The sequence below is a fragment of the Mixophyes fleayi genome, chromosome 8 (genome assembly GCF_038048845.1).
Source record: "Mixophyes fleayi isolate aMixFle1 chromosome 8, aMixFle1.hap1, whole genome shotgun sequence".
NCBI classification, from domain to species: domain Eukaryota; kingdom Metazoa; phylum Chordata; class Amphibia; order Anura; family Limnodynastidae; genus Mixophyes; species Mixophyes fleayi.
Window position 1 is genome coordinate 141,512,617 of NC_134409.1, and position 12,707 is coordinate 141,525,323.

Consider the following 12,707-nt stretch of genomic DNA (forward strand, 5'->3'; position numbering starts at 1 on the left):
GAGTCCAGGAATGGTGCCACAGGCAGAGGAGAGTCCGGGAATGGTGCGTGCCACATGGAGGGGAGAGTCCAGGAATGGTGCGTGCCACAGGGAAAGGAGAGTCCGGGAATGGTACGTGCCACAGGCAGAGGAGAGTCCAGGAATGGTGCCACAGGCAGAGGAGAGTCCGGGAATGGTGCGTGCCACATGGAGGGGAGAGTCCAGGAATGGTGCGTGCCACAGGGAAAGGAGAGTCCGGGAATGGTGCGTGCCACATGGAGGGGAGAGTCCGGGAATGGTGCATGCCACAGGGAAAGGAGAGTCCGGGAATGGTGCGTGCCACAAGGAGGGGAGAGTCCGGGAATGGTGCGTGCCACAAGGAGGGGAGAGTCCGGGAATGGTGCGTGCCACAAGGAGGGGAGAGTCCGGGAATGGTGCGTGCCACAAGGAGGGGAGAGTCCGGGAATGGTGCGTGCCACAAGGAGGGGAGAGTCCGGGAATGGTGTGTGCCACAGGGAGAGGAGAGAAGCCAGGAATGGTGCGTGCCACAGGGAAAGGAGAGTCCAGGAATGGTGCGTGCCACAGGGAAAGGAGAGTCCAGGAATGGTGCGTGCCACATGGAGGGGAGAGTCTGGGAATGGTGCGTGCCACATGGAGAGGAGAGTCCGGGAATGTTTCATGCCACAGGGAGAGGAGAGTCCAGGGATGGTGCGTGCCACAGGCAGAGGAGAGGCATGGATTGGTGGGTGCCACAGGGAGAGGAGATTCCGGGAATGGTGCGTGCCACAAGGAGAGGAGAGTCCGGGAATGGTGCGTGCCACATGGAGAGGAGAGTCCGGGAATGTTTCATGCCACAGGGAGAGGAGAGTCCAGGGATGGTGCGTGCCACAGGCAGAGGAGAGGCATGGATTGGTGGGTGCCACAGGGAGAGGAGATTCCGGGAATGGTGCGTGCCACAGGGAGAGGAGAGTCCGGGAATGGTGCGTGCCACATGGAGGGGAGAGGCTGGGAATGGTGCGTGCCACATGGAGGGGAGAGTCCGGGAATGGTGCGTGCCACAGGGAGGGGAGAGTCCGGGAATGGTGCATTCCACAGGGCGGGGAGAGTATGGGAATGGTGCGTGCTACAGGAAGAGGAGAGTCCGGGAATGGTGCGTGCCACAGGGAGAGGAGAGTCTGGGAATGGTGTGTGCCACAGGGAGATGAGAGGCCGGGAATGGTGCGTGCCACAGGGAGAGGAGAGTCTGGGAATGGTGTGTGCCACAGGGAGGGGAGAGTCCGGGAATGGTGCGTGCCACAGGGAGATGAGAGGCCGGGAATGGTGCGTGCCACAGGGAGATGAGAGGCCGGGAATGGTGCGTGCCACAGGGAGAGGAGAGTCCGGGAAAAGTGCGTGCCACAAGGAGGGGAGAGTCCGGGAATGGTGCATGCCACAGGGAGGGGAGAGTCCGGGAATGGTGCGTGCCACAGGGAGGGGAGAGTCCGGGAATGGTGCGTGCCACATGGAGGGGAGAGTCTGGGAATGGTGTGTGCCACAGGGAGATGAGAGGCCGGGAATGGTGCGTGCCACAGGGAGATGAGAGGCCGGGAATGGTGCGTGCCACAGGGAGAGGAGAGTCCGGGAAACGTGCGTGCCACAAGGAGGGGAGAGTCCGGGAATGGTGCATGCCACAGGGAGGGGAGAGTCCGGGAATGGTGCGTGCCACAGGGAGGGGAGAATCCGGGAATGGTGCGTGCCACAGGGAGGGGAGAGTCCGGGAATGGTGCGTGCCACAGGGAGGGGAGAGTCCGGGAATGATGCGTGCCACAGGGAGAGGAGAGTCCGGGAATGGTGCGTGCCACATGGAGGGGAGAGTCTGGGAATGGTGCATGCCACAGGGAGGGGAGAGTCCGGGAATGGTGCGTGCCACAAGGAGGGGAGAGTCCGGGAATGGTGCATGCCACAGGGAGGGGAGAGTCCGGGAATGGTGCGTGCCACAGGGAGGGGAGAGTTCGGGAATGGTGCGTGCCACAGGGAAAGGAGAGTCCGGGAATGGTGCGTGCCACAGGGAGGGGAGAGTCCGGGAATGGTGCGTGCCACAGGGAGGGGAGAGTCCGGGAATGGTGCGTGCCACAGGGAGGGGAGAGTTCGGGAATGGTGCGTGCCACAGGGAAAGGAGAGTCCGGGAATGGTGCGTGCCACAGGGAGGGGAGAGTCCGGGAATGGTGCGTGCCACAGGGAGAGGAGAGTCCGGGAATGGTGCGTGCCACATGGAGGGGAGAGTCCGGGAATGGTGCGTGCCACATGGAGGGGAGAGTCCGGGAATGGTGCGTGCCACAGGGAGAGGAGAGTCCGGGAATGGTGCGTGCCACAGGGAGAGGAGAGGCCGGGAATGGTGCGTGCCACAGGGAGAGGAGAGGCTGGGATTGGGGCATGGTCCGCTAGGCCACTAACCCGTATTATGCTGCACACTACTGCGGGTTTGGTTTCCCACCTAGAGAATAATGCGTTAAAGTCTTTTCTTTAATGCAGTTGCAGATTGCAAGTTGTTGACCCTCTGGTCACCGTTTTCAGTTGTAGTTTTATTAACCAGGTCACATTAGTGATTACTGCAATACATATTGTATCCTCGTTAATCACAGCTTGTTCATTCCGCAACCTCTGACAATTTACATACTAAGCACAAGTTCTGTGAATCCCCCTCATAGATGCAGAATAACATCAGATAATACATCAATGAAGTCAATCAGCGATAACGGGGAGTGATGTCTGGGGAAACCTGTACCAATCAGACGAATGATTCAGCGCTGGCTGCGATGTGCTACTTGCAGATGTCACACAGAACATAAACACTTAACACAAGTAACATTTTGTTTCTCTGATTTACAGCAGTTTAAATAGAGATGAGCGAAGTTGGAATGTTGTGAGAATCGAAATTTTATGCCGCAACAGCCGTTTCCCAGAGGTGCAGCGCTCAGGCAACGCCATCTTCACGTGCGCTACACCGCTCCAGGTTTGTAAATTCTGCATTAGTAGAACTGGGGTGACAGAGTGATTTCATTCTGCTGTGTGGTATGGTCTGAAGGGGGGTGGGGGGCAACTTGCACCATAGAAACATTCCAATATTCTGCACCGAGATGCTTCCCCATAATGCTGACTGCTGGGTTGTATTGTAACAGTACAGAGTAGGAATGTGCTGGTCCCAGATAACCCTATTACAGGGTTCCAGATCAGGGGAAGGCCGGGGGGGTGAGGGGGGAGGGGGGCCAGGACTCGACTCAGTAGCCAATTAGGAACATTTTAAAGTAAAATAAATGTAGGTGGCCCAGTGGCTCAGCCCAAGGTAGCCCGCTATAAGACCGGCCCCCACTGCAGCCAATAAGAAGCCTCTCTCACTTTGAGAGAGTGGTTGTCACGGGAAACTGCGCATTTTCCAGCACGCCGCTTTACACAAACGTCCCTCATTGGATTTTCTGTAACGCAAATTATTCATCCATTGCTGGTGTCATACTTGTCTACTCCCGAGTTATCAATGCCTTGCCCCAATCTTCCACCCTCCCTGATCAGAAGTGGGCAAAGCCTTGATGCCAGGGGTTGGCGCTGCTCTGAGCTCTGTGAGTAAATACACTCGTGATTAACAATGGTGTCCCACTATCCCACACCCCCATCCTCTATTATTCCTACTGGGAAAAGAGTGCAAAGTACAGATATATAAAAGTTGCCTTAAACCTGATTCTGTGTTGCCCCGGCCTGGTGCACAGAGTCCCTGTATGGTACATGCAGATCAGTCCTCTGCGCTTAGACCTTTCATGTTACTAAATATACGTTGGCATCTGTGGTATAAGTCTCAGTTTGTGATTCATCCTCATCAGGGTGACTAGCAGGGTGGAGGGTTTATTGTGGACCCGGGACCTCCTCTCCTTGTTATGCTGAGTTTTGCCAGCCCTGCCGCGCAGTTAGCCTGACGGGTCACTGTTATTATCTTACAATATATTGTATGTTACATTGTGGTGACGTTATCCTGCTCGCAGCCTCTCTGTCCTCTTGCACAAGTCTCACAAGTAAGATCTCACGGCTGCTGTGTGTCTAGGGAAGTGCTGTTTAGAGAGGTAGATATTCAAGTGTGTGTCTTGTTAAAATATACATTGTAAATAAAATATTAATATAATTTTACAGTCTGAGCAGACTAAAAACACCAGGAAAGGTTCCAATATACAAATGTCACTGATGTTACTGATCAGGTGAAGGCGACGGTGACATTGGTAAGATAACACGACAATGAACCGCACAGTTTCGGCAACAGCGTCTACAGCCGGTGAAGTAGAAATGCTGCACCCGGCTTATTACAGGCCTGACGACCCCTCTTATGATCTACACAAATCATTTCCTTCACACTTATTAGGGATTTGAATGTAGATATAATATAAGCAACACATGGCGCCAAACCCAGAGACAGCGCACGGACCAGGTCAACGCACTTCAAGAGATAAAGGACGACACGATTGTTTATTGCACAAAACACAAATCTCTTCCTGTGTTCATCTGGGACACTTGTAATATCAGTTGTTGTAAAATGTTCTGTATGATAAGAAACATAATCTGTGTTACTGCTCAGAGATAGTTCCTGTGTGATACTCTGCAGAGACAGACTGGTTCTGTGTATAACAGAACCTCCATCTGGGGTACTGCTCGGAGATAGTTCCTGTGTGATACTCTGCAGAGACAGACTGGTTCTGTGTATAACAGAACCTCCATCTGGGGTACTGCTCGGAGATAGTTCCTGTGTGATACTCTGCAGAGACAGACTGGTTCTGTGTATAACAGAACCTCCATCTGGGGTACTGCTCGGAGATAGTTCCTGTGTGATACTCTGCAGAGACAGACTGGTTCTGCGTATAACAGAACCTCCATCTGGGGTACTGCTCGGAGATGGTTCCTGTGTGATACTCTGCAGAGACAGACTGGATCTGTGTATAACAGAACCTCCATCTGGGGTACTGCTCGGAGATAGTTCCTGTGTGATACTCTGCAGAGACAGACTGGATCTGTGTATAACAGAACCTCCATCTGGGGTACTGCTCGGAGATAGTTCCTGTGTGATACTCTGCAGAGACAGACTGGATCTGTGTATAACAGAACCTCCATCTGGGGTACTGCTCGGAGATAGTTCCTGTGTGATACTCTGCAGAGACAGACTGGATCTGTGTATAACAGAACCTCCATCTGGGGTACTGCTCGGAGATAGATGCTGTGTGATACTCTGCAGAGACAGACTGGTTCTGTGTGTAACAGAACCTCCATCTGGGGTACTGCTCGCTGGCAGCTTAATCTGAGCTAAGGAGCGGTGACCAATATGGGCGCACACCAGTGACCGTGTTAGACCGATGCAGCGCAGTGATTGGTTGGTCTATTGATGACCTCACACACTGGTAGATCGCAGTCATCAGCAGACTGGATCCTCATCTTTGGACCACGCACTCCATGCGTCAGAGCCAATTGTGTGTAAAATGACGGAACTGTCCGTCCAGATCCGCCGAAGTCAGGCCTTGTTACCCTCACATTCCACCAGAGAAATGATATGTCCCCTTCTCTGACATGGAAGCTGCCCGATGTGTACATTGTGCGCAGTATGTTGGAGGGTGGGTGTTATTTGTCTAGTTAGTGAACTTGGAATGTAATAAATGGAGAGAGACCAGCGAAGGATAATCATTGTTCTCCTTCAGTACGAGCAGCTCAGTCACACGGAGACCTTGGGCACATATATGTAGGGTGTTCATAGGCGGGACAGTCCCAGTTTGAGGGCTTTGTCCTGCGGGAGGGAAGTTTGGGAGGTGTGTCCCATTCACTGGTGCGCACGGCAATGACATATGTTTTTGGCGGGGAGGGGAGGAGAGTATGTGGCAGCCAAGACACGCCCCCAGTTGTATGACCACACCCCTATTGTGATGGGTCACACCCACTGTCCTGATACATAGAACAAGCCAGGCTGGGGGTATGAGGGTATGGTCTCTGAGGGGACATCATGCTTTGTCGGGGTGTAACAAGTCAGTTTCCTGATAAAGGAGATGGTCACCCCAAAAGATGTTTCATCATCATCATCATCATCGCATTTATATAGCGCCACCAACACCAGCGCTGTACAGAGAACTCACTCACATCAGTCCCTCCACCATTGGGGCTTACAGTCTAAATTTCATAACATACACAGACAATGCTGGATAGTTATAATATGCTGGATAGTTATGTATAATATGCTGGATAGTTATGTATAATATGCTGGATAGTTATAATATGCAGGATAGTTATGTATAATATGCTGGATAGTTATGTATAATATGCTGGATAGTTATAATATGCAGGATAGTTATATATAATATGCTGGATAGTTATGTATAATATGCTGGATAGTTATAATATGCAGGATAGTTATGTATAATATGCTGGATAGTTATGTATAATATGCTGGATAGTTATAATATGCAGGATAGTTATGTATAATATGCAGGATAGTTATATATAATATGCTGGATAGTTATGTATAATATGCTGGATAGTTATGTATAATATGCTGGATAGTTATAATATGCTGGATAGTTATGTATAATATGCTGGATAGTTATAATATGCTGGATAGTTATGTATAATATGCTGGATAGTTATAATATGCAGGATAGTTATGTATAATATGCTGGATAGTTATGTATAATATGCTGGATAGTTATAATATGCAGGATAGTTATGTATAATATGCTGGATAGTTATGTATAATATGCTGGATAGTTATAATATGCTGGATAGTTATGTACAATATGCTGGATAGTTATGTATACTATGCTGGATAGTTATGTATAATATGCTGGATAGTTATGTATACTATGCTGGATAGTTATAATATGCAGGATAGTTATGTACAATATGCTGGATAGTTATGTATAATATGCTGGATAGTTATGTATAATATGCTGGATAGTTATAATATGCTGGATAGTTATGTATAATATGCTGGATAGTTATAATATGCAGGATAGTTATGTATAATATGCTGGATAGTTATAATATGCTGGATAGTTATGTATAATATGCTGGATAGTTATGTATAATATGCTGGATAGTTATAATATGCAGGATAGTTATGTATAATATGCTGGATAGTTATGTATAATATGCTGGATAGTTATAATATGCAGGATAGTTATATATAATATGCTGGATAGTTATGTATAATATGCTGGATAGTTATAATATGCTGGATAGTTATAATATGCTGGATAGTTATGTATAATATGCTGGATAGTTATAATATGCAGGATAGTTATAATATGCTGGATAGTTATGTATAATATGCTGGATAGTTATAATATGCAGGATAGTTATGTATAATATGCTGGATAGTTATGTATAATATGCTGCATAGTTATAATATGCTGGATAGTTATGTTTAATATGCTGGATAGTTATAATATGCTGGATAGTTATGTACAATATGCTGGATAGTTATGTACAATATGCTGCATAGTTATGTACAATATGCTGGATAGTTATAATATGCTGGATAGTTACATACAATTTGCTGGATAGTTATAATATGCTGGATAGTTATGTACAATATGCTGGATAGTTATGTATAATATGCTGGATAGTTATAATATGCTGGATAGTTATGTGCAATATGCTGGATAGTTATAATATGCTGGATAGTTATGTACAATATGCTGGATATTTATAATATGCTGTATAGTTATGTACAATATGCTGGATAGTTATGTATAATATGCTGGATAGTTATAATATGCTGGATAGTTATGTACAATATGGTGGACAGTTATAATATGCTGGATAGTTATGTACAATATGCTGGATAGTTATGTACAATATGCTGGATAGTTATAATATGCTGGATAGTTATGTACAATATGCTGGATAGTTATAATATGCTGGATAATTATGTATAATATGCTGCATAGTTATGTACAATATGCTGGATAGTTATAATATGCTGGATAGTTATGTATAATATGCTGGATAGTTATAATATGCTAGATAGTTATGTACAATATGCTGCATAGTTATGTAAAATATGCTGGATAGTTATAATATGCTGGATAGTTATGTACAATATGCTGGATAGTTATAATATGCTGGATAGTTATGTACAATATGCTGGATAGTTATAATATGCTGGATAGTTATGTATAATATGCTGGATAGTTAGGTACAATATGCTGGATAGTTATGTATAATATGCTGGATTGTTATGTATAATATGCTGGATAGTTATAATATGCAGGATAGTTATGTATAATATGTTGGATAGTTATGTATAATATGCTGGATAGTTACAATATGCAGGATAGTTATGTATAATATGCTGGATAGTTATAATATGCAGGATAGTTATGTATAATATGCTGGATAGTAATGTATAATATGCTGGATAGTTATGTATAATATGCTGGATAGTTATAATATGCAGGATAGTTATGTGTAATATGCTGGATAGTAATGTATAATATGCTGGATAGTTATAATATGCTGGATAGTTATGTATAATATGCTGGATAGTTATAATATGCTGGATAGTTATGTATAATATGCAGGATAGTTATAATATGCAGGATAGTTATGTATAATATGCAGGATAGTTATGTATAATATGCTGGATAGTTATGTATAATATGCTGGATAGTTATAATATGCTGGATAGTTATGTACAATATGCTGGATAGTTATGTATAATATGCTGGATAGTTATGTATAATATGCTGGATAGTTATAATATGCAGGATAGTTATGTATAATATGCTGGATAGTTAAAATATGCTGGATAGTGATGTATAATATGCTGGATAGTTATAATATGCAGGATAGTTATGTATAATATGCAGGATAGTTATGTATAATATGCTGGATAGTTATGTATAATATGCTGGATAATTATAATATGCTGGATAGTTATGTACAATATGCTGGATAGTTATAATATGCTGGATAGTTATGTACAATATGCTGCATAGTTATGTACAATATGCTGGATAGTTATGTATAATATGCTGGATAGTTATAATATGCTGGATAGTTATGTACAATATGCTGGATAGTTATAATATGCTGGATAGTTATCTACAGTATGCTGGATAGTTATGTATAATATGCTGGATAGTTATAATATGCTGGATAGTTATGTACAATATGCTGGATAGTTATAATGTGCTCGATAGTTATATACAATATGCTGGATAGTTATGTATAATATGCTGGATAGTTATAGTATGCTGGATAGTTATGTTTAATATGCTGGATAGTTATAATATGCTGGATAGTTATGTGCAATATGCTGGATAGTTATAATATGCTGGATAGTTATGTACAATATGCTGGATATTTATAATATGCTGGATAGTTATGTACAATATGCTGGATAGTTATGTATAATATGCTGGATAGTTATAATATGCTGGATAGTTATGTATAATATGCTGGACAGTTATAATATGCTGGATAGTTATGTACAATATGCTGGATAGTTATGTACAATATGCTGGATAGTTATAATATGCTGGATAGTTATGTACAATATGCTGGATAGTTATAATATGCTGGATAGTTATGTACAATATGCTGGATAGTTATAATATGTTGGATAGTTATGTATAATATGCTGCATAGTTATGTACAATATGCTGGATAGTTATAATATGCTGGATAGTTATGTATAATACGCTGGATTATTATAATATGCTGGATAGTTATGTATAATATGCTGGATAGTTAGGTACAATATGCTGGATAGTTATGTATAATATGCTGGATAGTTATAATTTGCTGGATAGTTATGTACAATATGCTGGACAGTTAATATATGCTGGATAGTTATGTACAATATGCTGGATAGTTATGTACAATATGCTGGATAGTTATAATATGCTGGATAGTTATGTACAATATGCTGGATAGTTATGTACAATATGCTGGATAGTTATAATATGCTGGATAGTTATGTATAATATGCTGCATAGTTATGTACAACATGCTGGATAGTTATAATATGCTGGATAGTTATGTACAATATGCTGGATAGTTATAATATGCTGGATAGTTATGTATAATATGCTGGATAGTTAGGTACAATATGCCGGATAGTTATGTATAATTTGCTGGATAGTTATGTATAATATGCTGGATTGTTATGTATAATATGCTGGATAGTTATAATATGTAGGATAGTTATGTATAATATGCTGGATAGTTATGTATAATATGCTGGATAGTTACAATATGCAGGATAGTTATGTATAATATGCTGAATAGTTATAATATGCAGGATAGTTATGTATAATATGCTGGATAGTAATGTATAATATGCTGGATAGTTATAATATGCAGGATAGTTATGTATAATATGCAGGATAGTTATGTATAATATGCTGGATAGTTATGTATAATATGCTGGATAGTTATATGCTGGTAAGTTATTTACAATATGCTGGATAGTTATGTATAATATGCTGGATAGTTATAATATGCAGGATAGTTATGTATAATATGCTGGTAAGTTATGTATAATATGCTGGTAAATTATGTATAATATGCTGGATAGTTATAATATGCTGGATAGTTATGTATAATATGCTGGATAGTTATGTATAATATGCTGGATAGTTATAATATGCTGGATAGTTATGTATAATATGCTGGATAGTTATAATATGCAGGATAGTTATGTATAATATGCTGGATAGTTATGTATAATATGCTGGATAGTTATAATATGCTGGATAGTTATGTACAATATGCTGGATAGTTATGTATAATATGCTGGATAGTTATGTATAATATGCTGGATAGTTATAATATGCAGGATAGTTATGTATAATATGCTGGATAGTTATGTTTAATATGCTGGATAGTTATAATATGCAGGATAGTTATGTATAATATGCTGGATAGTTATAATATGCAGGATAGTTATGTATAATATGCAGGATAGTTATGTATAATATGCTGGATAGTTATGTATAATATGCTGGATAGTTATAATATGCTGGATAGTTATGTATAATATGCTGGATAGTTATAATATGCTGGATAGTTATGTATAATATGCTGGATAGTTATAATATGCAGGATAGTTATGTATAATATGCTGGATAGTTATGTATAATATGCTGGATAGTTATGTTCAATATGCTGGATAGTTATAGTATGCTGGATAGTTATGTACAATATGCTACATAGTTATGTACAATATGCTGGATAGGTATGTATAATGTGCTGAATAGTTATAATATGCTGGATAGTTATTTACAATATGCTGGATAGTTATAATATGCTGGATAGTTATGTACAATATGCTGGATAGTTATAATATGCTCAATAGTTATGTATAATATGCTGGATAGTTATAATATGCTGGATAGTTATGTATAATATGCTGGATAGTTATAATATGCTGGATAGTTATGTACAATATGCTGGATAGTTATGTACAATATGCTGCATAGTAATGTACAATATGCTGGATAGTTATAATATGCTGGATAGTTGCATACAATATTCTGGATAGTTATAATATGCAGGATAGTTATGTATAATATGCAGGATAGTTATGTATAATATGCTGGATAGTTATAATATGCTGGACAGTTATAATATGCTGGATAGTTATGTACAATATGCTGGATAGTTATGTACAATATGCTGGATAGTTATAATATGCTGGATAGTTATGTACAATATGCTGGATAGTTATAATATGCTGGATAGTTATGTACAATATGCTGGATAGTTATAATATGCTGGATAGTTATGTATAATATGCTGCATAGGTATGTACAACATGCTGGATAGTTATAATATGCTGGATAGTTATGTACAATATGCTGGATAGTTATAATATGCTGGATAGTTATGTACAATATGCTGGATAGTTATAATATGCTCAATAGTTATGTACAATATGCTGGACAGTTAATATATGCTGGATAGTTATGTACAATATGCTGGATAGTTATGTACAATATGCTGGATAGTTATAATATGCTGGATAGTTATGTACAATATGCTGGATAGTTATGTACAATATGCTGGATAGTTATAATATGCTGGATAGTTATGTATAATATGCTGCATAGTTATGTACAACATGCTGGATAGTTATAATATGCTGGATAGTTATGTACAATATGCTGGATAGTTATAATATGCTGGATAGTTATGTATAATATGCTGGATAGTTAGGTACAATATGCCGGATAGTTATGTATAATTTGCTGGATAGTTATGTATAATATGCTGGATTGTTATGTATAATATGCTGGATAGTTATAATATGTAGGATAGTTATGTATAATATGCTGGATAGTTATGTATAATATGCTGGATAGTTACAATATGCAGGATAGTTATGTATAATATGCTGAATAGTTATAATATGCAGGATAGTTATGTATAATATGCTGGATAGTAATGTATAATATGCTGGATAGTTATAATATGCAGGATAGTTATGTATAATATGCAGGATAGTTATGTATAATATGCTGGATAGTTATGTATAATATGCTGGATAGTTATATGCTGGTAAGTTATTTACAATATGCTGGATAGTTATGTATAATATGCTGGATAGTTATAATATGCAGGATAGTTATGTATAATATGCTGGTAAGTTATGTATAATATGCTGGTAAATTATGTATAATATGCTGGATAGTTATAATATGCTGGATAGTTATGTATAATATGCTGGA

General features: G+C 40.7%; 1 protein-coding gene and 1 long non-coding RNA gene across 3 annotated transcripts in view; one reads left to right on the forward strand and one right to left on the reverse strand.

The window, feature by feature from the left end:
* DAG1 (dystroglycan 1) overlaps nt 1–12,707 on the reverse strand; it is a 98,716-nt gene that overhangs the window by 21,656 nt on the left and 64,353 nt on the right. The window lies entirely within an intron of this gene.
* Nucleotides 1–12,707, forward strand: part of LOC142099942 (uncharacterized) — a 101,385-nt gene that overhangs the window by 1,426 nt on the left and 87,252 nt on the right. For both annotated transcript variants that reach the window (XR_012678639.1, XR_012678638.1), the window contains exon 2: nt 2,848–2,971. This is a non-coding gene — a long non-coding RNA (uncharacterized LOC142099942). The remainder of the gene's footprint in view (nt 1–2,847; nt 2,972–12,707) is intronic.